Genomic DNA, 25,918 nt, shown 5'->3' with positions numbered 1-25,918 from the left:
ACGTGACCTTGAGCAAGTAACTTCACCTCTGTGTTAGTCTGTAAAAAGTGATACTAACAGATTAACTTTTTTTTCCATTCCATACAGCTAGAGTAAATTTCCAGATTATCAGACTTTATACTTTATATCACCCCTGATTTATTATAATTATTTAATACATATTTGTTATTAAAATACTATACAAAATAAAAATTACAATTGTATGGTTTCATGCCCACACTTACTGGAATATGTGAGGCTACATAGATGATTGGAAGAAGACAAAAGAGGACTATTGTCACAGCACTGGAAAAATAACTAACTAAATGTAGAATTTTCATTAGTTTTAAAATTGAGTCATCTTGATACCTTATTGTGCCGACAAGAGTAGAAATACATGTAATTTGAGGCATCCAAATGATTATTGCAGAAGTTTTTTGGTTTTTAGCTCTCGTGAAATTATAAAATAAAATCATGAGCATAGTAATAGCCTAAGTACTGAGCTGACACTATGTGCTCTCTAGAAGTAGTACCTGTAGTGGGCTGAATAATGGCATACGCACCCCATCCTGAAAAGATATAACTGCCCTGAACCTATGAATGTGAACTAGTTTGAAAGAAGGGTAAGAATATAATTAAGGATCCTGAGACAAGATCATCCTGGATTAGGGAAGGTACTAAATCCAGTGACAGGTGCTCTTATAAGAAAGAAGAGGGAGATTGAACAGAGACACACAGAAGGCCATGTGAAAATAGCAACAGAGATTGAAATGATGTAGTCCCAAGGAGTCTTGACAGTCACCAGAAGCTAGATGGGACAAGAAAGGATTGTCCTCTAATGTCCGAATACAGAGTGTGGCCCTGCTAACATCTTGATTTTGGATTTCTGGCCTCCAGAACTTGAGAGAATAATTTTTTTTTGTTTTTTAAGACTTCAAGTTTGTGATAGTTTGTTACAGCAGCCATCAGAAACTCATACAGTATTTTTACTTTATTCCTACAGCAACTATAAGGAGCAGATGCTACTGTCCCATTTTCTATATTTAGAAATTCTGTCTCAGAAAAGAAAGTAATTAAGTTCAGTGAGAAAGAGTGTGACTGAGCCAGGATGCAAACCAGGTCTATCCAGTTTTAAAGCCTTTTTCTTTAAAACCAATTTTAAACTTTAAAAAACAACAAACAAACAAACCCGTTCTTCTTCTAACTCTCTGGCTTCTGTCTTATAATTCCACACCTTTTTCATTACCATTTTCTAGAAAAAGTGAATAAGTTTATGCTAAGAATACATTAATATCATTCTACTCACATTCTTTTAAGTCAAAAAGCTCCTAAAGCAGGTTGAGGAGGAAAGAAACATTGAAAATTGGCTTAGTTAATGAACACCATAAGGTCGTTTCTAGTTTCTTGGCATCTCAGAGTCTAAAGAGACACTGCTGTATGACTTTTTATTGGGGGTGCTGAACCCCAGTATTAACTTCCTATCTCTTATTTATTCATAGTTTCTCAACGGGGCCTCTGGGTTCCTTGATGATAGCTTCCACGGATCTGGGAATTTTCAGATCATCTTTGAGAAAAGTCTGACTGGCCCCACTAGAAGCAAGCCGCTGAGTAAAGATAACAACTGCTGGGAGATATTCCCCCCCAAAAAATTCAGACCTGCCAATCAATTCCAGCCCTGAGCATCGTCTCCACTTCTGGGAGGTCAATTGTCACAGACTATTTACAAAGATGAGTCTGGAAATTTCTCGCCACCCCTATCCTGTCCACTATATTGTATTTATTTCCCTACATTCTCACATTTACTTTTTTAACAGTTTTCTTGAGGTATAATTTAAATACAATAAAATTAAACTATGGCAAGTATACATTTTATGCATACTGGCAATGTACACAGTCAAGTAGTCACCACAACAAGGAAAATAAAGAATATTTTTATCACCACAAAAATTTTCTAGATGCCCTTCTGAGGTCAATTGCATTTTCCTACCCCTAGCCTCTGGCATTCATTATCCGCTTTCTGTCAGTATAGCAGTTTTTCCTGGAACTCCATATAAATAGAATCATAATGTATGTAGTCTTTTGTGTCAAATTTCTTTCACTGAGCATGGTGTTTAAACATTCACTCAAAATGCAATCTGTTTCGCATTGTTCAGTGGTTCATTCCTATATGTTGCTGAATTTCCACTGCATGTCTGTACCACAATCAGTTATTCATTTATCAGCTGGCGAACATTTGGATTGCTTTCAGTTTGAGTGTATTATTAATAATCCTGCTCACATCTAATTTTATTTACTTATTTCACTTTCCTTTCTTATTTTCTTTTCTTCTATATCTTCAAGACCATCTTTCTCTTTCCTACTCCAAACTGACCAGAAATAAAGCTCTAGGAACCCAGGGCAGTGATTCTTAACTAGGGATGATTTCAGCTCCCAGGAGATATGTGACAATACCTGAAAATATTTTTGATTGTCATGACTTAGAAGAGGAGACCCTACTGGCATCTAGTGAATAGAACACAGGTATGCTTTTAAAGATCCTGAAAAGAGCAGCTCCCCCCACAACAAAGAAGTATCCAACCCAAATATCAGTAGTGCGAAAGTTGAGAAACCAAAGTGTACGGAGTGAACTTATACAGAAGCATGTTCCATGAAACCTGCTGCTATGGTCGGAGTGTTGGTGTCTCTTCAAAATTCATGTGCTAGGAACTAACACCCAATAGTATTAAGAGGTGGGATATTCTGTGAAGTGATTAAGTCATGAGGGTGCTGCCCATAAAATTTTATCTTTCCAGAGACACATTTCACATTGTTGTGTCTCTGGAAAGATAAAGGCTAGAGTGCAGTGGGGTGATCACAGCTCACTGCAGCCTCAAACTCCTGGGCTAGGGGAATGCTCCCACTTCAGCCTCCCAAGTAGCTCTGACTACAGGTGTACACCACTAGGCCAGTTAATTTGTTTTTTTGTTGTTGGTGATTTTTGTTTTGTTTTGTTTTGTAGACAGGATCTCTTTCTGCTGCCAAGCCTCCCACCTAAAACTTTATAAAAGAAGTCAAAGGGAGCTGCCTTTCCCATTTCTGCCATATTGGGACACAGCAAGAAGGGGTTATCTTTGAAGCAGAGAGCAAGCTTGCACCAGACACTGACTGGCTCTGTGTCCTGATTGTGGGCACCCCAGCCTTCAGAATTGTGAACAATCAATTTCTACCCTAAGATATTTTGTTACAACAGCCCAAATAAACTAAGACACCTATTATAAAGTGGGACTATTAGGTTTATATATATATATATATATATATATATATATATATATATAAAATATAAAATGTTATATATGTGTATATATACATATATATAAAATAATATTTTATATTACTGAGAAAAAATCCTGGAATTCAAGGAATGGCTTTTCATTTTTACATACATAGTCTTCGTTACATGCACTGACTTCTAATAAAAATATACAAGGTAATACATGAATCACTGAATGAGTTAATAATTCTGTTCAGGGAAACCAAGCAACAAAATCACTCAACTCCCAGCTAAAATCTTTAGCTAATGTGTATCTGATGAGACAGAAGTTTATAACTCAAGGAACAAGTGTATCAGGACTTGCCAGGGGAGAAATGGCTATTTTGTCACTGTGCCCCACCAATCATAAAGGGTAACAGTGTTACACTATTCATTTCTCCAGAACCTACTGGGCTATCTTTAAATCCTTCAAAAGCTTCTAGATATCTCACAAGGTTGCAACTTTAGCAAGGGGAAAACTAGCAAATGAAACCATTTTTACCTTGAAGAAATGGCCACTTCAGAAAATGAAGGAATTTTACTTGAGGATGATTTTATTTTTGAAACAAATTCAAGGAGCCCCTGCATTAAACATTATCTGAGTTTAGGACAAAACACATAATTTACTCAATAGTGTCATTAGTCTCCAAATCTTTTATGTAATATTCTGAAAAGAGCATGGATTTGAAGCCAGACAGATCTGAATTTTATTCAAAGCTCCAATACTTGGATTTTGTACAAACAGGGCCAACCCTCTTAATTTCTCTCAGACTGAACATCATCATCTATAAAACGGAAAAAACAACAGTGAACCTAGAGTTTCAGTTTTAATACAATGTTCTTTATTCCAGGCCTGTTACGTAGCATGCATTTGATAAAGGTTGATTTCCTTATTGTTCCCTACTGTCAGCTTCAAGCTAAGTGACTTTTTAAAAAATGAACATTATCTCCAAAAACAATTATTAATATTTGTTTATATAAATGCTTAAATATTATATATGCCACATGCTTAATGGGGGGTGTATTTTTTAACAAACATTCATGAACCCTAAGCATTAGACTGATATATAATTCTAAGAGAAATTTCAGAAGGCCCACTGATAGAACTACATAATCCGCAAAAGAAAGTCACAAGATGATACACTTTAACCTAGCTGAAGTTATGTATGTTTTTTAAAATAAAAATATATGATTTGTAATACTGAACTAATTTCTCAGTCCCTTATTATTGAAGATGTTCATAATCCATGAAGTATACTTCACCCAAAATAAGTGACCAAAAGATTTTAATTAACTATGCTGCTTGAGAGACAAATACAGCATCTCTCTTTTCTTATGGATTATTCTTGCATCTCTTCCTATATCATGGATTTTTAACTTAATACTTCTTTTTTGAGCTGTAAATCCATTTGAGACACATTATACTCCTAAGGTATTACAGAAAACAAAATCATATTATCATTTTCTAATTTAGAATGTAAATGGAAATTTACATGCCCAATACAAGTAAAATACCTCTATCTCTTTACTAACTGCACATAAAAAGAGGAAGGAAATAAAAAGGGAAGAGAAGAAGAGAGAGAAGAAGCAAAAAAGAAAAAGAAAAAAAAAGAGAGAAATGTGTACCCTTTACATTAAGCAGCAGTAGCAGCAGCAGCAGCAGCAGTGTAACACCCTGTAGTGTGGGGGAAGCACTTTCCATTCTCTCCTTTGGGGATCTCAATTTTTCTTGGTCTTTGGGATTATGCTTCATGGAAAGTGCTAACACTAATGACACTAATCTATTCAATGATGTATAGAGATCCTGTTCCTCTAAGAAGAAAATGAAAACAGATGTCTTTCTTTATGCAGAGATTCCTGCGGGAATTACATTACTAATGAGAAGAGGAGCTAGAAGAAGAAAGGAAAAAAAAGGCTATGCTCAGCCACAAATATGTAAAGTAGAACTTTTATTTGACAATCTAGAAACTAAGTGCACTCTTGGAGCAGTAGAGATAGACATTCTTCTGTGAAGAATGGCTTTTCAAAATATGTTTCTCAAGTAGCCAGTTCCAGATATATTTTTAGCATATTTAGCAAAAATAGGACTGCTACTTCTTGATTGGAAAGATGACATTGGCTGTCATATGGGGGCATTTCTACATATCTTCCGAAAATCCATTTTAAGAATTTTCTTTTCTTACCTCTAAATAGTTATAAGAGTGTTTCAGGTAAAATTGAACTAGGTATTGAAGAAAAAACATAAGGAAGTTAGGGAGGTAGTTTGCAAAAAATAGAGAAATTGATTAAAGGATATAGATATATAATTATATAATTACTTATATTTATTGTACTGAAAAACATCATCAATGTGATTTACATTAATGCAAATCTAATTCTATTACTCTTCTGTTTAAACTTTTTCAATTGCTCCCCATAAAAACTCTGTACTAGGGCATAAAGTACCATTTCGTTATGTGTATCCTGAACATCCATTCAGTTTCATTTTTTTTTTTTTTTTTTTTTTTTTTTTTTTTTTTTTTGAGACGGAGTTTCGCTCTTGTTACCCAGGCTGGAGTGCAATGGTGCGATCTCGGCTCACCGCAACCTCCGCCTCCTAGGCTCAGGCAATTCTCCTGCCTCAGCCTCCTGAGTAGCTGGGATTACAGGCACGTGCCACCATGCCCAGCTAATTTTTTTGTATTTTTAGTAGAGACGGGGTTTCACCACGTTGACCAGGATGGTCTCGATCTTTCAACCTTGTGATCCACCCGCCTCGGCCTCCCAAAGTGCTGGGATTACAGGCTTGAGCCACCGCACCCGGCCAGTTTCATCTTTTACCATTCCACTTTGATTCTAAATGCTCAAGTAATTTAACATCATCTGTTGTTCCCTGACAATTCTCATGCATTTGAACATAACTGCCTGGGGTAATCCCCCTCACGTGTCACCACCTGGAAACCAACTAATCTTCCTTGATGACTCAGATTTCATTTTATGGGAGGCTTTCTCTGACTCTACCCAGCTGATTTAAGAACATAATATTCTGTACAACTTTTTTTACTCTATGTATAACTCCATTATACAAATCAAAATATTATAATTGTCACTGTGATTTTTAACTACTAAGCCACAAACACTACGAGTGTAGAAACTGTCTTTTCATCATTGTGTGCAACTATTAAATGTTGTTTAAAAGCCTGAATGAAAATAAACTAGATAAATGAGTGAATAAACTTACTATGACTAGAAGCACAAAGAGATAAGTGCTCATGAGGCTTGAAGAACAAAAAGTGAAAATCAGAACAGGACGAACATTGGTTTTTAATCAGAATTAAATAAATGTAAACAGAACATCCCTAATTCTTAATTCCATTGATGCAGATGGGAGTCACTTTAACAATTAAAGTTATATAGTAATCATATAAATATTCCGCTTTTGTCTACTTTTACCCACAAAGTCTCCAGTCTCCTAGACTGGAGATATATGTTCCCTAATATATCTTAGGCCTCTCTATGTAAGAGCCTATATAGACTCTCAAACCTACCTTTGGAAAACTTGCCCTGACCTTGTTCTCCTGCCCTAGCTTCTCCTTAGCAATAACTTTGGTTTCCCCACCACCCCCCACCCCCCGGCTGAAGGTGCCCAACTACCGTGATTTCTGATGCTGCTGCCTATAAGAACTCAACAAAGATGCTGCCTCTCAAACGTCCCAAAGCCAACAATTAATAAGAACCAGAAAGCCACTAGTGAAACTGTGTGCCCCCATATTTGTCAATTGTTGCCACACAGGTGATCTAACTTGAACTATTGTGCATTTTCTCATTGTATCTGAAAAAAAGTTTTAATGAAAATAATATTCCTTCCATGCCTCTTTCCATAGGTGCTCAAGAAAATGTGTAGGCAGCTTGAAAGAGGATCTGACCCTTAATGACTCTTTCATTGTCTTTTTTCAAAGATCCTGTGCACCAACCTCTCCTTTCCTCTCTCAGCCAAAATTATCAGGCTGTCATGTAAATAGACCACTGATTGCCTGTAATCACAAATTCCTCAAATAGATCCAGAGAAGTCTGAATTCTTTCTTGGTTTAGCAAGGATTCTGACTACAAAAAGATTAGGCTGATGTCAGAATTTTAGAATATTATTACTCCTCAAAATGTTAACTAATGCTTCTTTCATACATTCTTTATGTGGGAGAAGAAAAAGAGCAAGGGTGAACTAGAAGAACAAATTATTAATGTCTACATACTAGGTAACCCAGAAAACATACTTGCATAGCACTAAAGAGCAGAAGTTGTTTGGAAATGAGAAAGTAATCTAGATAGGTTGCCCAGAATGGGGAATACCTACAATCTATCTAGAGACTAACATTTTAAAAGTTCCCATACACCCAGAAAAATTCTGATTACGTTGTAGTCATGAAAACAAATAACCACAAAAATTCATTTTAAATCAATCAGTGATAGATTACCTCAGTGAACACACTTTTGCAAACCAATCCATGACAGTCCTTTGCTTTCGAAAATCAGCTAAATAAGAATAAGCTTACCCCATGAGCAAGCTTTTAAAATCCAATCTATCAAGTATACTCTTGCCAAAGTAACCATGTTTCTAAAGCTGAGATCAACTCATCCCTAAAACTCCACCAACTAACTCCCTGACTCACTATTTCCCAAAAGCCTTTTACACTATCAGCTACTTGCTATGCTCAGAGAGAATGTACCTAACCAGCATAGTTCTGCCTTACTTAAGCAAGCAATAAATTCAGCACTGTGTGTGTATGTGTGTGTGTGTGTGTGTGTTTCCAGATACTAAATGGTGGCCTCATTCTTTGATATCACCAAAGTTAAACATGTGCCATTGGTTGGGAAAGCCATCCCAAGGAATTTTAAGTGGGGTGGCAATACCCAAAAGGCCAAATTTGACTTAACCTTGAACATTGCCATGAACGACAGCTGTGTCTATTCCCAGTAAATGCCTTTTGGAGTCACTTCCTGAATCTGACCCAAATAAACTTTTTAAACTTGCATACTTAAATTTTCTTAGCCTTTCATTCTTCCTCTGTAAAATAGGCATGATACTATCTCACTGTGTTAATATGATTGCTAAATTACATGATAAAAGTATTCTAAACGATAAAGCATTCAAATATTTCTAAGTGCTAGTTATCAATTTGCACAGCCCCATTCACTCCAGGAGCCAAAACAAAAAAAGGTATAAATTTTAAAAAATCTTCCTTCCTGCCTTACCTTCTCTTCTTGTCTTCCATGCTTCAGATGCAATAAATGTTATTAATTTCTGGTGAATTCTTCTAGATATGTTCCTAGAATAACATAGCATCGTGTGCTTTATTTTTTAAAATAGTACATAATTTGTACACATATTATACATTTTTTCTATTTTTTATTTTATCATTGATCTTAAGGCTTATTATATGACACTATAGAGTCTCCACCCTTATCCTCTGGATGCATTCTAAGACCCCAGTGGATGCCCCAGTGGATAGCACCAAACCCACGTATACTCTATTTTTTCTATCTGAAAACAAAGATGGCTACTAAGTGATGGCAAATAGCATATACAATGTGGATATCGTGCACAAAAGGATGATTCATATCCCAGGTTAGATGAAGCAGGATGGTAAAAGATTTCATCATGCTACTCATAATGGCTCACAGTTCAAACTTATGAATTGTTTATTTTTTGTTTTCTTTTTTTCCCCTGAGATGGAGTCTTGATCTGTTGCCCAGCTGGAGTGCAATGGCACAATGTTGGCTCACGGCAACCTCCGCATCCCACATTGAAGCAATTCTCCTACCTCAGCTTCCCAAGTAGCTGAGATTACAGGCACCTGGCATCACATCTGGATAATTTTTGTATTTTTAGTAGAAATGGGGTTTCATCATGTTGGCCAGAAATGTTTAGTAGAAATGGGGTTTCATCATGTTGATCAAACTCCTGATCTCATGGTCCAGCCTCCCGAAGTGCTAGGATTACAGGTGTGAGCTACCCATGCCTGGCCACTTACTTCTGGAATTTTCCATTTAATATTTTTAGATCACCATTGACCACAGACAACTAAAACCACAGAAAGAAAAACCACAGATAAAAGGGGGCTACTGTATATGGAATTGTATTGTTGTTTTTTAAGGGCTGCTTAGAATTCCACATTATAGTAATTTATAATTTCCTTAACCAATGACCTACCATTGGGAATGTAGGTGGTTTCAAAACTTTATATCAAAAATTGTGTTATTAAAGAAATTATACAGATACATTTACACACACACATTGCATGTCTAAGCTATAGGAATAAATTCTCAAAGTAGAATTGCTAGATGAAAGAGTAAATGCAGAATGATAAATCATTCTACTACAAGGACACGTGCACACGAATGTTCATTGCAGCACTGTTTACAATAGCAAAGACCTGGAACCAACCCAAATGCCCAACGATGATAGACTGGATAGGGAAAATGTGGTACATATACACCATGGAATATTATGCAGCCATCAAAAACGATGAGTTCACGTCCTTTGTAGGGACATGGATGAACCTGGAAACCATCATTCTCAGCAAACTGACACAAGAGCAGAAAATCAAACACCATATAGTCTCGCTCATAGGCGGGTGTTGAACAATGAGAACACATGGACACAGGGAGGGGAGCACTACACACTGGGGTCCGTTGGGGGGAAATGGGGGAGGGGTGGGGGGGTGGGGAGGTGGGAAGAGATAGCATGGGGAGAAATGACAGATACAGGTGAGGGGACAGAAGGCAGCAAAGCACACTGCCATGTGTGTACCTATGCAACAATCTTGCATGTTCATCACATGTACCCCAAAACCTAAAATGCAATAAAAAAAAAAGTTAAAAAAAAAAAGAAAGAGTAAATGCATTTTACATTGTAATAGCTATTGTCAAAAAGCTCTCCTTATATCAATTCATATCACCATCCATAGAAAAGAGAATACATCTGTCAGTATATTAATCAACTTTGTTAATCAAAATTCTGTCAATAAAAAAGGTTTTATTTACTTAATATTATTTTCCAAAATATTATGTGCAAAGTTGAATCCTATTCTTTTGTTTAAAAATTATTTTTATTTTTTTCCTGCAAAGTCTGGGCATGTATTTCACTCGTGTTTGAATTATATGTATACAGCCTATACAGCCTTTGTGACTGCTTTATAGGAGTTTTTATATTTTATAATTAGGCTTTTCTCATGTTTTCCAAATATTTTCCGAGCTTGCTATTTGTTTTTTTGAATTTGCTTATAGTATTTTTCTATCAAAAATCAATCTTTCATGGCTTTTGAATTTTTGCATTGCTGTCCTTATCTATAGTAATTTTTGTTCCAAGTTTTATTCCAATACTTTTACAGTTTCAAATGATTTTGTTATAAGGAGTGAAACAGAAATCTAAGTTTATTTATCCAAGTGCTCTCAATTGTCACTTATTCATTATTTTTCATTTATGAAAAATCTTAAAACTACTCTTTTGTACATATAGATGCCTTTTTCTATTAGGTTCCACAAAATTATATCAGTATCATGTCATTTTGATTATAACAATTTCATAGTATGCTATAGTATCAGATAGAGCTAGTTCATTCGATTACTTTTTTTTCCTTATTTTTTGGCTGTTCTTGCACATTTTTATATACACTGTACACTTCTGAATCCATTCGTCTAGTTTTATAGTTTTTAAATCCTTGTAGATTACTTTATATGGCACTAACAGGTTCAAAAACTGATCTTCCCACTCAAAGCACAGGCTGTCTTTTCTTATTTTTAGTTTTCCTTTTGTTTCTGATTATAGCAATAGTTTTTTTTCATGATTATATTTTAACTATATTTTGTAATGCTACAGGTTTCTATATATTGATTTCTTGAACTTTCTTATTGTTTATAATAGCTATTCAGATGAAGTTACTGGTTTTTCCAGAAATACAGCCAGATCTTCTTCAAGTAATGATACTTGAGTACCACTTTTATAATTAGAGAATGCTTGTTAACAAAATATATTTCAAATAGGAATATGTCATAATATAGATTCACTATGTATTCACCTTGAAAAGTAGTGGTAGAAGAGTGAGTCTGTGTGCTCACAAGCATCCCTTCCTTCCTAATATATCTTAATCTTATATTAAGAGGTCTTTTACCTGCAAGGAAAATAGAGAATGAACCTGTCTCATAAGATTTATACAATTCTTGAGTAAACTTCTTTAACTATGGTCAATACAACATTACTTTGAGGGAAAAGACAAGATAGTTGACTAGACACATCCAGGAAGACACAGCCACCAAGAGATCAGACCATCAATAAGACTGGCACACTCCAAGTAGATCTTTGGAAGGAAGGCATTGAGAGTGGATGGAGAGAAGATGCAGACACTGGAATGAAGAGGGAGGAAACTAGGAACTCTGCATGGGGCTACTGAGTACTGGGACTCATTCCTGGCCCCAAACACCTCCTGGGAAAGGGGTGAATTAAACAGGCACGGAGTAGCCCACTGTCACCATAGACCTCTGGAATCCTAGCTGCAGGAGACCCCTTGACCTCCATGGACATTTGAGCTTACAAGGAGAGCTGGTTGGTGGAGAGTTGACAGGGACAATATTCCAGCCTGTGTGGAGCCCAGCCGGTTTGGCACAGGAACAGCTGCAGTGGAGCACAGCCATGGATGCCTGTCCTCCGAGGCTCATCTCACTCCTTTAGGCGGCTTTGGCCTTTGTTGACAGTGGTTCCTAGAAAGAACAAGGTTATCTTGCCTGTGGGATGGGGCCAGTCTGATCTCAGTGCCCCTCTGTCTGTCAGCCTCTCCCAGGGTCTCTGCCTGGCTGCACCTACATGCAGCTAAGCCTCACATGATCTTGTAAATGATACAAGAGCTGAAAGATGAAATAGTCATTTTTAAAAAGAATGAAACTGATCTAATAGAGCTGAAAAAACTCACTATAAGAAATTCATAATATAATTTGAAGTATTAAGAGCAGAATAGACCAAACTGAGGAAAACATCTCAGAGCTTGAAGACCAATTCAATCAACTCTGTCAGACAAACATAAAAAAAAAAAAAATCAAAAAGAAAGAACAAGGCTTCTAAGAAATATGGGTTATGTAAAGAGACCAAACTTGTGACTCACCACCATCCTTGAAAGACAGGGAGAGAGCAAGTAATCGACAAACATATTTGAGAATATTGTCCCCCAGAAATTGCCCAACCTCACTGGAAAGTTCAAAATTCAAATTCAGGAAATTCAGAGAACCCCTGCAAGATAGTACATAAGATGACCATCTCCAAGACACATAGTAATCAGATTCTCCAAGGTCACTGTGAAAGAAAACATATTAAAGGCAGCTAGAGAGAAGGGGCATATCACCTATAAAGGGAACCCATCAACTAAAAGCAGAGTGCTTTGACCAGAAACCCTTATAAGCCAAAAGAGATTGAGGGGGACAATATTCAACATTCTTAAAGAAAAATAATTTCCACCAAGAATTTCATATCCAGCCAAACTAAGATTCATAAACAAAGGTGAAATAAAATTCTTTTCTAACAAGTAAATGCTAAGAGAATTTGTTATCACAAGAGGTCCTTAAGGGATTGTGAAACGGGGAAACATAAGACCATTACTGGCTAAGAAAAAAAAAAACCACTTGAGTTGAGTCCATAGATTATTGACACCATAAAGGAACTACACAATCAAGTCTACATAAGAGCTAGCTAATTTCACAGTGACAGGATAAAATGTGCACAAATCAATATTACCCTTGAATGTAAATGGGCTACATGCCACACTTAAAAGGCACATAGTGGAAAGTTAGATGAAGAGGCAAGACTCAATTTATGGTGTTTTTAAGAGACTTATCTCTTATGCAATAATACCCAAAGGCTCAAAATAAAAGGATGGAGAAAAATGGTGCAAATGGAAAACAAAAAGAGCAGGGGTTACTATTCTTACTCCAAATGAAACAGACTTTAAACCACCAAATATTAAAAGGGATCAAGAAGGAAATTACATAATGATAAAGAGTTAAATACAACAAGAAGACTTAACTATCCTAAATATATATGAACTCAACACAACAGTACCCAGAAAAAACAAGTTCAAAGAAACTGAGGTAACCACACAGCAATAGTGGGAGACTTCAACACCCTATTAACAGTATTAGACTGATTATCAAGGCAGAAAACTAACAAAGATATTAGAGACCTAAACTCAACAGTTGACCAAATGGACTTGATACACACCTACAGAAGACTCCATGTAAAAACAACAGAATTGACATTCTTCTCATCTACACATAGCGCATACTTTAAAATTAACCACATGCTTGGATATAAAGCAATTCTCAACAGATTTTTAAAAACCAAAATTATACCAACCACACTCTCAGACCATAGTGAAAAAAAAAAAAACAGAAATCAATACCAAGATCTCTCAAAATCATACAACTATGTAGAAATTAAACAATGTGCTTCTGAATGACTTTTAGGTAAACAATGAAATTAAGGCAGAAATCAAGAAATTCTTTGAGACTAATGAAAATAAAGATACAACATACCAGAATCTCTGAGACACAGCTAAAACAGTGTTAAGAGGAAAGTTTATAGCTCTGTATGCCTGCATCAGAAAGAAATATCCCTAAAAACCTAACATCACATCTAGAGAAACTAGAAAAGCAAGGGCAAACCAACCCCAAAGCTAGTAGGAGAAAAGCAGTAACCAAAACAGAACTGAACTGAAACTGAGGTGCGAAAATCTATACAAAAGAGCAACAAAACCAAACATTTGTTCTTGGAAAGAAGAAAAAGGATTAACAGACAATTACCTAGATGAATAAAGAAAGAGAGAGAGAAGATCCAAATAAGCACAATCAGAAATAGCAAAGGGAACATTATCACCAACCTCACAGAAATATGTACACACACACACACACACACACACACACACACACACACAAATTCTCAGGGACTATTACAAACACCTCTATGCATACAAACTAGAAAACCTACAAGAAATGGTTAAATTACTAGAAACATACAACCTTCCAAGATTGAACCAGGAAGAAACTGAAACCATAAACAAGGCAAAATGAGTTTTGAACATTAATCAGTATTAAAAAATCCTACCCAACCAGGAAAGCCCTGGACCAGACAAATTCATAGCTGAATTCTACAAGATATATAAAGAACTGGTACCAATTTACTAAAATTATCCCAAAAATTGAGGAGGAAGGACTCCCCCATAACTCACTGTAGAAGGCTAGTATCATTCTGATATCAAAGCCTGGCAGAGACACACACACACAAAATAGAAAACTTCAGGCCAATATCCCTGATAAACATAAATACAAAATCTTCAACAAAATACAAGCAAAGTCAGTCCAGCAGCACATCAAACAGCTAATCAACCACTATCAAGTCAGCTTCATTTCTGGGATGGAAGGTCAGTTCAACATATGCAAATCAGTAATTGTGATTCATCACATAAAGAGAACCAAAAAAAAAAAAAAAAAAACCACATAATCACCTCAATACACTCAGAAAAGGCTTTTGATAAAATTCAATACACCTTCATGTTAAAAAAAATAATAATAAACTACACATCAAAGGAACATACATCAAAATAATAAGAGCCATCTATGACAAACACATAGTCAATACTGAGCAGGTAAAAACTGGAAACATTCCTCTTGAGAACCATAACACGACACATACCCACTCTCACCACTCCTATTCAACAGAGTACTGGAAGTCTTAGCCAGAGCAATTAGGCAAGAGAAAGAAAAGGCATTGAAATATGAAGAGAAAGTCAAATAATATCTCTTCACTGAACATGTGATATGATTCTACATCTCGAAAACCTCCAGTCTGTGGCCAAAATCTCCTTTCTTTAATAAACAACTTCAGCAAAGTTTGTAATATACAAAATCAATGTACAAAAATAAGTAGCATTCTATACACCATAACATCCAAGCTGAGAACCAAATCAAGAATGTAATCCCATTCACAATAGGCACAAAAATAAGAAAATACCTTAAAATACAGCTAACAAGGGAAGTGAAAGTTCTCTATAACAATAGCTATAAAATGCCACTGAAAGAAATCAATGACACAAACAAATGGAAAAACATTCTATGACATGGATAAAAAGAATAAATATTGTACAAATGGCTACATTGCCCAAAGCAATTTACAAATTCAATGCCATTTCTATCAAGCTACCAATGTCATTTTTCACAAATTTCTTTTTTTTTTTTTTTTTTTTTTGAGACGGAGTTTCGCTCTTGTTGCCCAGGCTGGAGTGCAATGGCGTGATCTCGGCTCACCGCAACCTCCGCCTCCTGGGTTCAGGCAATTCTCCTGCCTCAGCCTCCTGAGTAGCTGGGATTACAGGCACACGCCACCATGCCCAGCTAATTTTTTGTATTTTTAGTAGAGACGGGGTTTCACCATGTTGACCAGGATGGTCTCGATCTCTTGACCTCGTGATCCACCTGCCTCGGCCTCCCAAAGTGCTGGGATTACAGGCTTGAGCCACCGCTCCCAGCCTTTTCACAAATTTCTAAAACTCATAGAGAACCAAAAAGTAGCCCAAATAGCCAAAGCAATTCTAAGCTAAAAGAAAAAAGTTGGAGGCATCACACTATTCAACTTCAAACTATACTGCAAGGCTACAGTAACCACAACAGCATGATACTGGTACAAAAAGACTAATAGAAAAGAGCAGATAACCCAGAAATAATGCCACACACCCCCAACCATCTGATCTTCAATAAAGTCAACAATAACAAGCAATAGGGACAGTATTCCTTAGTCAATAAATGGTGCTAGGATAACTGGCTAGCCATTTGCAGAAGATTGAAACTAGACCCTTACTTTTTATCAAACACAATAATCAACTCAAGATGGATTAGCAACTTAAATGCAAAATATAAAACTATAAAAACTCTAGAAGAAAACCTAAAATATACGAATCCGGACACTTGCCCTGGCAAAGATTTCATAACAAAGATACCAAAAGCAATTGTAACAAAAACAAAAATTGACAAGTAGGACCTAATTAAACTAAAGATCGTCTGCACAGCAAAAGAAACTATCAACAGAATAAACAAACAACCTAACGGGTGGAGAAAATACTTGCATACTATGCATCCAACAAAGTCTAATGTCAAGAATCTACAATAAACTTAAACTTATGAGCAAAAACCAAACAACCACTTTTAAAAATAGGCAAAAGATATGAACAGACAGTTCTCAAAAGAAGACATATACATGGCCAACAAACATATAAAAGAATACTCAATATCACTAATCATTACAGAAATGCACATCAAAACCACAATGAGATATCATTTCATACCAGTTAGAGTAGCTACTTTTAAAAATTCAAAAGAGAACAGATGCTGGTGAGGTTAAGGAGAAAGGGAAGATTTAGTTACTGCTGGTGGGAATATAAATTAGTTCAGACACTGTGAAAAGCAGTTTGGAAATTCCTCAGAGAAGTAAGAATTGAACTACCATTCAACCCAGCAATCCCGTTACTGGATATATACCCAAAGGAATATAAATCGTTCTACCATAAAGACACATGCACACATATGTTCATTGCAGCACTATTCACAATAGCAAAGACATGGAACCAACTTAGATGTCTATCAACAGTGGACTGGATAAGGAAAATACGGTACATTCATATTATGAAATCATACCTTCATGAAAAAAGAACAAAATTATGTCCTCTGCAGCAACATGGATGCAACTGGACGTCATTATCCTAAGTGAATTAATAGAGGAACAGAAAACTAAATACTGTGTGTTGTCATTTATAAGTGAGAGCTAATTTTGAGTACACACAGACAAAAAGAAGGGAACAAGATATACTGGGATCTACTTGATAGTGGAGGGTGTGAGGAGTGTGAAAATAAAAAAAAAACACTTTGGGGCTACTATTCTCATAACTTGGGTATGAAATAATTTGTACACCAAACCCCAGTGACATGCAATTTACCCATGTAACAAACCTGCATATATACTCTGTGATCTTAAAATAAAAATATAAATAAACTTATCACTTGTAAACAAAACCTATTATAGGTACTATAAGTATTATATTTTAAGTAATAGCTATTATTTATAAGTGGTAAAGAGCTTATCACTTCTCTAGACATGGAGAAATGTATAATTCTGAGACTAGAGAGCTTTCATAAAGATGTATTTTCTTTTATGATGCACAGAACAGCAAAATTTTCAGTTCTGAAAACATGTGATGGCATCACATATCTCCAAAATTGATAGTGGACTGGACCATTTGCGGCATGGAAAGTTGGAGGAAGATGAGGGTCAATGTTTCTTAGAGTTGGGTTTAACCTGGTCTATTTTATTAAGACAGGGTCTCACTGTGTCAGCTAGGCTGGAGTGCAGTGGTGCAACCATGGCTCACTACAGCCTCACCCTCCCCAAGCTCAAGGGATCCTCCCACCTCAGTCTTCCAAGGAGCTGGATTTCAGGTGTGCACCACCATCCCAGGCTAATTTTTTGTGTTTGCAGTAGAGACAGAGTTTCACCATATTGCCCAGGCTGGTCTCAAACTCCTGAGCTCAAGTGATCTGCCCTTCTCATCCTCTCAAAGTGCTGGGATTACAGGTGTGAGCCACCACACCTGGCCCTGGGCCTTATTTTAATGTACTATGTTTGTTTGAAGATTAGGTGACTCTGATGGAGATTGTCAGAGTAGAGCAACAAGTTGGAGCCGCCAGTGAATACCATTTATTAAAAGTCACCATTCAAACCACTCCGTATCTTTTCCCTTTGAATTTCTACCAGACAGTGCTGCATACTCGGTATCTTTTGTTACCCTCATATTTCAGTCCTAGACACATAACTGATGTTCAACAAAATAATTACAGATTAACCAGTAATAATTGTTTATTTCTCAAAAAATATGCAGTGGACCTTAAACAATGCAGGAATTTGGGACACCAAACTCTAACCCCCCCACAGTCAAAAATCTATGTATTACTTTTTATTACCCAAAAACTCAATGATAAATAACCTACTGTGGACCAGAAGCCTTACTGATAAAATAAACAGGCAATTAACACCTATTTTGTATATGTATTATATACTGTATTCTTACAATAAAGTAAGCTATAAAAAATGTTATTAAGAACATCATAAGAAAGGAAAATATATTTACTAATCATTAAGTGAAAATGGATCACGATATAGGTCGTCATCCTCATCGTCTTCACATTGAAAATCTGCCTATATTTGGACCCACATAGTTCAAATTTGTGTTGTTCAAGGGTGAACTGCACCTATACTGGCCCTATTTTAAAAAATTATTTGGACTTATTTTAAAAAATTATTTTAAAAGAATTTTATTTCTAATGTTTCTAAGGTGCTAATTTAAGTTTCCTTCACTAAATTTACACATCAGTGGAGTTAATGTTTCATGACCAGAACTTGTATATGTCAATATATTAAGCTCTTCTTTAACATCTTCTACCAGTATTTGCAGAACTCAGCTTTACAATTTTTAAGAGAGGATGTATTTAGAACTCATGCTATTTTTGAATTGATTACCTAACACCAAATATAAAGCTAGCCAACAACATTATAAAATTGAAAGTGCACAGAAAAATAAAGGAACATAAATACATTAGGATATCTGCTTAGGATGCATTTAAAATAACTAAAGGAAGTAATTGGTCTCCTCTCCTTGTGTGGTTTGAAAAACAGTTACTTACATGCCTGTCTCTTCCTTTATCCTCATAACCACAAGGCAAAACTCAACATGATATGGTTTTTTCTGATTGTTTTCTCCTCCTGTAAAGGGCCACTGCTTCCACTCAAATGCAAGCAATGGGGCCCCAATAAGCACCAGCATCAAGAAAGGTAGATGTTCTGTGGAAATATTCTGTGACTTTCCTACCAAAGTGCAAGAATATTTGTGATGCAGGAAGAAAACATTTTGCCTCCATGGCTGACTGACTTAGTTGGGACTTTAGGTGGCCTTGGGTTAAAAGAAAATAGACTGAGAAAAAAGAATATGCCATAGATTTTAATTATTCCTATCCCAACCACAACATGAACACCAACTATAAAAGTTTATCATCTGATAAATTTTCCCCTTTCACTGAAGTGTAAACCCAGCTTTAATAGCCATTGTGTTCTAAGCTATTGGTTCCAAATTGTTAAAAATCAAAGAAAGTGCAGGCAAAGGCCCAACATTTTACACATGATGTGCAACTTCTATGTTTCAACAACTTTGCACTTGTGAAAAGCCATCCTCAAGTGTCGGTGACGCTTAATAAACACAGGCTGAAAACATCTGAAACCCTCCTTTGGATGCTCCTGTAACAATGTTAAAGTCCCCTCTGCACAGAGCCTGAAAATGAAAACTGGCATTAAAACTTGGGGCATAAGCAAATCCAAAATTCAGTTAAAATGACACTAGCTAGAATAAGCTGTTCTGTTTTCCTCTTCCATTCACAATAATAAATGTACATGATTCACTGATGTGTCAGAATACACAGCTGGGAAAAAAATATGCCAAGGTCAGGAACTCATTCAGTCATTCCACAACTTTATGGAAAACTTGTAATGACACAAGACTGAACAACATGAAACAGAAGCACTAGGCCAGTGGTGTACTCTAAGAAACACAAAATTAACTAGTCCTCATGAGAATTTAATTTCACATTGCTAAGCCGGGTGCAGTGGCTAACACCTGTAATCCCAGCACTTTGGGAGGCCAAGACAGGTGGAACACTTGAGGTCAGGAGTTTAAGACCAACTTTGCCAACATGGTGAAAATCTGCCTTTACTGAAAGTATAATTAGATGGGGCGTGGTGGCGCACAACTACAGTCCCACAGACACAGGTTGATAGTCACCAAAACAAAAAAGTTAATGATAATTGCAATTACTGCCATTTATTAAGGGATCACCATAAGCCAGTTTTTGTACTGAATAAGAAATATATGCATATGTGTATGTATTTTTATAAATATATATATATACATATATATACATATATATACACGTATATATATACGTATATATACACGTATATATATACGTATATATATACGTTATATATATACGTATATATATACGTATATATATACGTATATATATACGTATATATATACGTGTATATATACATATATATACATATAAATATATATATATTCTAACTGAATCCTTATGTAACTTTATTCTGCCTCCAGATAAACTACGTAACTCCACAATATCACTCAAAGTCTCCCTTTTGACAAGATTAACATTCCCTATATAAAGGTCCCAAACCCCGGGGCCACAGATGTATAAATCAGTGGCAGCATTAGATTCTCATAGGAGCATGAACCCTATTGTAAACTGCACATGAGAGGGATCCAGACTGCATGCTCTTTATGAGAATCTACCTAATGCCTGACAATCTCAGGTGGAACAGTTTCATCTTGAAACCATCCCCTCCTCTTCACAGCTCTGTTCGTGGAAAAACTGTCTTCCATGAAACGAGTCCCTGGTGTTGTAAAGGTTGGAGGCCACTGCCCTGTATAACCTTATCCTGTGATATGTCCTTTAATATCTCCTGGACATTCAAGCTGACACACAGAATTCCTGTTTGTTATCCTGAGTCACCCATGAAAGGAAAACTCACAAACTGACACTCAGAGAACTATCTACCAACTTCCCTAAGTAACTGGCATTGCTATACTGTCACCTCCCATGAATACAGAGCAGGAGATGACTGGGAAGTAAAAGTTGTAATGGGAACTTGATGTTGTACCCTGGTACAGAGCTCTACGAGTCAATCAGTTACATTGAGTAAGAGGTATTCCTATTACGCCTAAATAATTTTTTTTTTAAGTTGGGGGGGAGAATATGTGAGCTGTAAAGAAAAGGAGGTCATTATACCAAGACAGATAAGATCCCAAAGTACTGCAGCCCTGTGATTAGGAAACACTTGATCTGGCCAATATGACTTGCCCAGCTAAATCCTATGGCAATTCCTCATTCATGGGGGCTTGCAGAGCATCTCCCACCTGAACCAACCCTGTTGTCTTTTCTTATGTATGTAGGAAACTCAATGACTGCTTACCAAAATCTAGAGAACCTGCAGGGGTTAGACACCAAACAAGGCTCCTCCTCTCATTGTCTTTAGCCCCCCACCTCTTATGTCTGACATCACAGAAACCAGGAACTTGCCACTGCTCATGAGGCATATATCCCAGCTCTGATGGCATGGGGGTATGGGAGAGATTGAACGAATAGTATGCTCTATGGAAAGGCACAGATAAGCTTGAAAACAAATTACTAGACTCCCTCAAAAAGCAAATGAAAGGTCAGTTGGGACCATCCATAAAGCTGCCAGAATGGTCTTCTTAGAGATACAAAATAATGGAGTCTTATAGATACAAAAAAGTATGTAGAAATTAGAGGGTGGGAAAAGGGAAATCCTTTCCTCTTTGAGACTGTAAGAGTAGCACTCAGTGCTTCTCAAGGCTATGAATACATTTGATCCTGAATAGCAGTCAACTGTTTACTTCCTTCACTTAGGCTTTGTCTCAAAATTCAGAGAAGTGATTTTCAAACTGTACTCCAACAAGCTGTGAGGTTACAGGAAGGCGCCTCAAGTTTCCACCAGCAGGGATTTGGCTGGCTAAGGTACTGAGACACAGAGTCTTTGAGCTTTCCATTTCTGTTCGCAACAAAGCAGCTCCACTCCGTGTTGGGATTCCACATTTGGAGAAAATGGTTCACCTGTTTAAGAATTTTTGAAAACCATTGGCTTGGGGACAGTGTTATCAGTGAGATTTTTGAAAATGAAAATGTAAATCCCTTGGCACACATTTTGTTAACGTGTGCTGCATATCATTTAGTACAATGAGTCACTCCAGCAATTCCCAAGTTCCCAAATTCCAAGTTCTTATTTATAAATCTCATGACAGCTGTAGCTTTGTAGAAGTTATATAAACGTATTGGTTTATAAGAAAAAGACAGAGAGAGAGAGTGGGAAAGAGAGAAAGAGAACAATTCCCCCTCCTCAGAAGATATGAAGCATGGAGAATATGCTCTACTTTGGGTAGTATGACTTACAACAAAAAAATGTGAGGCAAGGTGAGGGATGGTTTAAATGTTTAATGGCAGCCAGTGAGGGTTTGCTTTAACACATAAACACAAATTGTAAGTCCCTGTGGAGATATACTGTAAAAAGAGTAAAAGGGTTCATGTCACTGCTGAAAGTAAAGGGAACTCTCCCAAGAATAGAATTGTGAAGAACTATAGTGTGTAGAATTAAATTGTGAAGAACTAAAGGACGAGAGGATTAAAGTTCCGAATTAAGAATAGTTCATTGTTTGTGGGTAAATGAGAGAGAATTAATCTAAAATAGCAAAACTGATCACAGCTGTATGAGTTGGGTTCATGCAGGATTACCTCAAGTAATGAGAGGTTTATTGTAAAGATCAATTTTCACATGAGGACCTCTGAAATCTCATAGAAATCCCAGAGCGTAAAATGTCACAGAAACTAAAACACAATTTGGAGAGTGGAGGCTCAGGCAGAACTCTGGAGTTTCAATAGATTTTCTTATTACCTGCTGTGAGGCAGGAGGCTGTTGCTTCTCTGCCTGCATGGTACTGTGCTCTTACTTTCTCTGTTTGTTCTCCTTTCACAAACTGAAAACAATAGCACCCATTACTATTAGCTTATTTTCTCATGGCTTCCTGTCCCACCACTTTTTTGAATGTCTTTTTCAACTTCTGCTTCTACTCCCTAATCTCTTGGCCCTTATTTCCAGTTGAAATTAACAAGAGAAAGGTCTAAATTTCCCAGCTTATCCTTTTTGGGGGCAGAGTTTCCACCTGTCAAATTGCCTCATGGGTAAGCCTACACATTGCTCAGTTGCCCACCCTGGTACATGTAGCTGACAGTGAGGAACCGGGGAGTCATATGGTATAGACCACAGTCACCCCATCTCTGGAGTGACTTAAACCTCTTCCCTTTGCAGGAGCTGTAGGTGAGGTAACTTCCCTCAGGCAGTTCAATATCTTGGCCAAGCTCTCTCACAGATCAGTGATGGGAAACAGGGAAATCAGTTGAAAGAGATGAGAGGAGGGGAAAAAGAACATATCCGGAGTGCTATAAAGAGAGCACAGAGATTAGGCACCACAGGACCTACATTAAGGTTAGAGAAAGAATCTATGTGCTCTGAGGAACATTTTTAAAAACAATCCTGAATCAGTGAGGAATGTGGCCATAAAGTCAGCTCATTAATTAATAGACAGAAAAGTAAATGATTAATAGATAGATGATAAATAGCTAGATGATTAGCATAAAACTAAGATTTTATTTTTGTCCTAAGTAACAGCTAAATTCCTGGCAAATACTGCATCTTCATCAAGTAAAGTTACCTCCATTAGCAGCGCCTCATTAATTTAGCACTGAGGCCTGGGTAAAGCTAACCTCATTCATATATTAAATATGAAAATAAATAAGGAAAACAGAGAAATTCATGTTAAAACATCAAGTTTTCAATGAAGAAAGATTTTGATAATAATAAATTTTTTGTGTAACTTTTAAGTTAAAGCTATGTTACGTTAAATATTAAAAAAAATGTTTAAAAGACTTTTAAAAACCAAATAGATTAAGAGGATATTTTGCTCATAAATTACATTCAGTCCTCCTTGCAAAAGGGACTACCAGTTAGTTCTTAATATCCATCCACTTTCCCCACTTTCTTTATTGACAAGAAATTTAATTTTTGGATGGGCATGCTGCTGCCAAGCTATAAGTTTATAGCTACTATGGTTTAATAATTACATTTTAGTCAATGATATATAAATGAAAGTATGGTGCTCAACTTTCCACAAGTATTCTTATTAGGAAAGTGATAGCCATTTTTCCTTTTTCATGCTTCCTGTTACACAGCAATCACCAATAGTGTCAAGGAGCTCCAATACCATTTTCAGGTTTGATGATTAAGAGTAGGACTCACAAGCTCCCAAAAAGCTGTTACACTCATTGTATAGTTTATGACAGGAAGAGGATACAGATTAGAATTAGCAAAGCAAAGAGGTGGATAGGGTGGAGTCTAGGAGGTAACTAAGGAAAAGGGGTGTCTGTTAAAGGGGGCTAATCCCAATTATAAAGAGTCTGCTCTCATGACCTAATCACTCCCAAAGATCCCATCTCCTAATACCTTAGGAGTTAGGTTTTCAACAGAGGTATTTGTGGCAAACACAAATATTAAGACCATAACACTTATCTTAATGGTTGCAGATGAACAATACAGACACCGAATTCTTCCTTTACAGAGTCATAGGGTAAGGAGTGCCATGCAGGATAGAATAGAAGCGGGGAGCTCTTGGAAAAAATATTAAATAGTTCAAGCTCCAAGCCTGAGCTAAGCTACTTGGAAGCTATAAAATAAATTTGTGCATTGATAATTGGAGAAGAAACATCTTTCTCTAGTATTCCTTTCAGGAGAAGGATGGTATTCTTTTAGAAGAAACTCCTTGGCTGGTCCTTTTACAATAGGAGCTTAGACTCTTATGCACCCAGAAATTCTCTGCCTGAGACAGAAAGAAGCATTTGTTTTTCTAGAAGAAAGAAGAAACAAAAGTGTGGAAAGTGGTGCCATGAGATGACTAAGACCACAAACTTCAAAATAAGACATATTAACATTGAATGTAAATGGCCTAAATTCTCCATTTAAAAGATACAGAATGGCAGAATAGATGAGAATTCACCAACCAAGTAACTGCTATCTTCAAGAGATACCTGACACATAATAACTCACATAAATTTAAGGTAAAGGGGTGCAAAAAGATATTCCATGAAAATGGACACCAAAAGCAAGCAGGAATAGCTATTCTTTATCAGACAAAACAAAGCTTAAGCCAACAACACTTAAAAAAAGACAAGGAGAGACATTGTGAAATGATAAAAGGATGAGTCCCACAGGAAAATATCACAATCCTAAATACATATGCACCTAACACTAAAACTCCCAAATTTATAAAACAATTACTACTAGGCCTAAGACTAAGACAGACAGCAATGCGATAATACTGGGGTATTTCCATGCTCCACTGAAAGCACTAGACAGGTTATCAAGACAGAAAATCAACAAAGAAACAATTTGCTTAAACTATACCTGAGAAGAAATGGACTTAACAGATATTTACAGGGCACTCTACCCAACAACTGAAGCCTATACATTCTTTTCATCAACACATGAAACATTCTCCAAGACAGACCATATGAAAGACCACAAAACAAGTCTCAACAAACTTAAGATAATTGAAATTATAGCCAGTACTCTGTCAGACCATAGTGGAGTAAAATTGGAAATCAACTCCAACAGGAACCCTCAAAATCATACAAATACATGGAAATTAAATAACCTGCTCCTGAATAATCATTGGTTGACAATAAAATCAAGATAAAAATTTTAAAATTATTTGAACTGAATGATAATAGTAACATAACCTATCAAAACCTCTTGGATACAGCAAAGGCAGTGCTAAGAGGAAAGTTCATATCAAATGTCTACATAAAAAGTTGGAAAGAACACAAATAGACAATATAGGTCATACCTCAAGGAGCTAGAGAAACAAGAACAAACCAAACCCAAACCTAGCA

The sequence above is a fragment of the Saimiri boliviensis genome, chromosome 3 (assembly GCF_048565385.1).
Source record: "Saimiri boliviensis isolate mSaiBol1 chromosome 3, mSaiBol1.pri, whole genome shotgun sequence".
Classification (NCBI taxonomy): Eukaryota; Metazoa; Chordata; class Mammalia; order Primates; family Cebidae; genus Saimiri; species Saimiri boliviensis.
The sequence above is the reverse complement of the archived record's forward strand: the minus strand, read 5'-3'. Positions refer to the sequence as shown.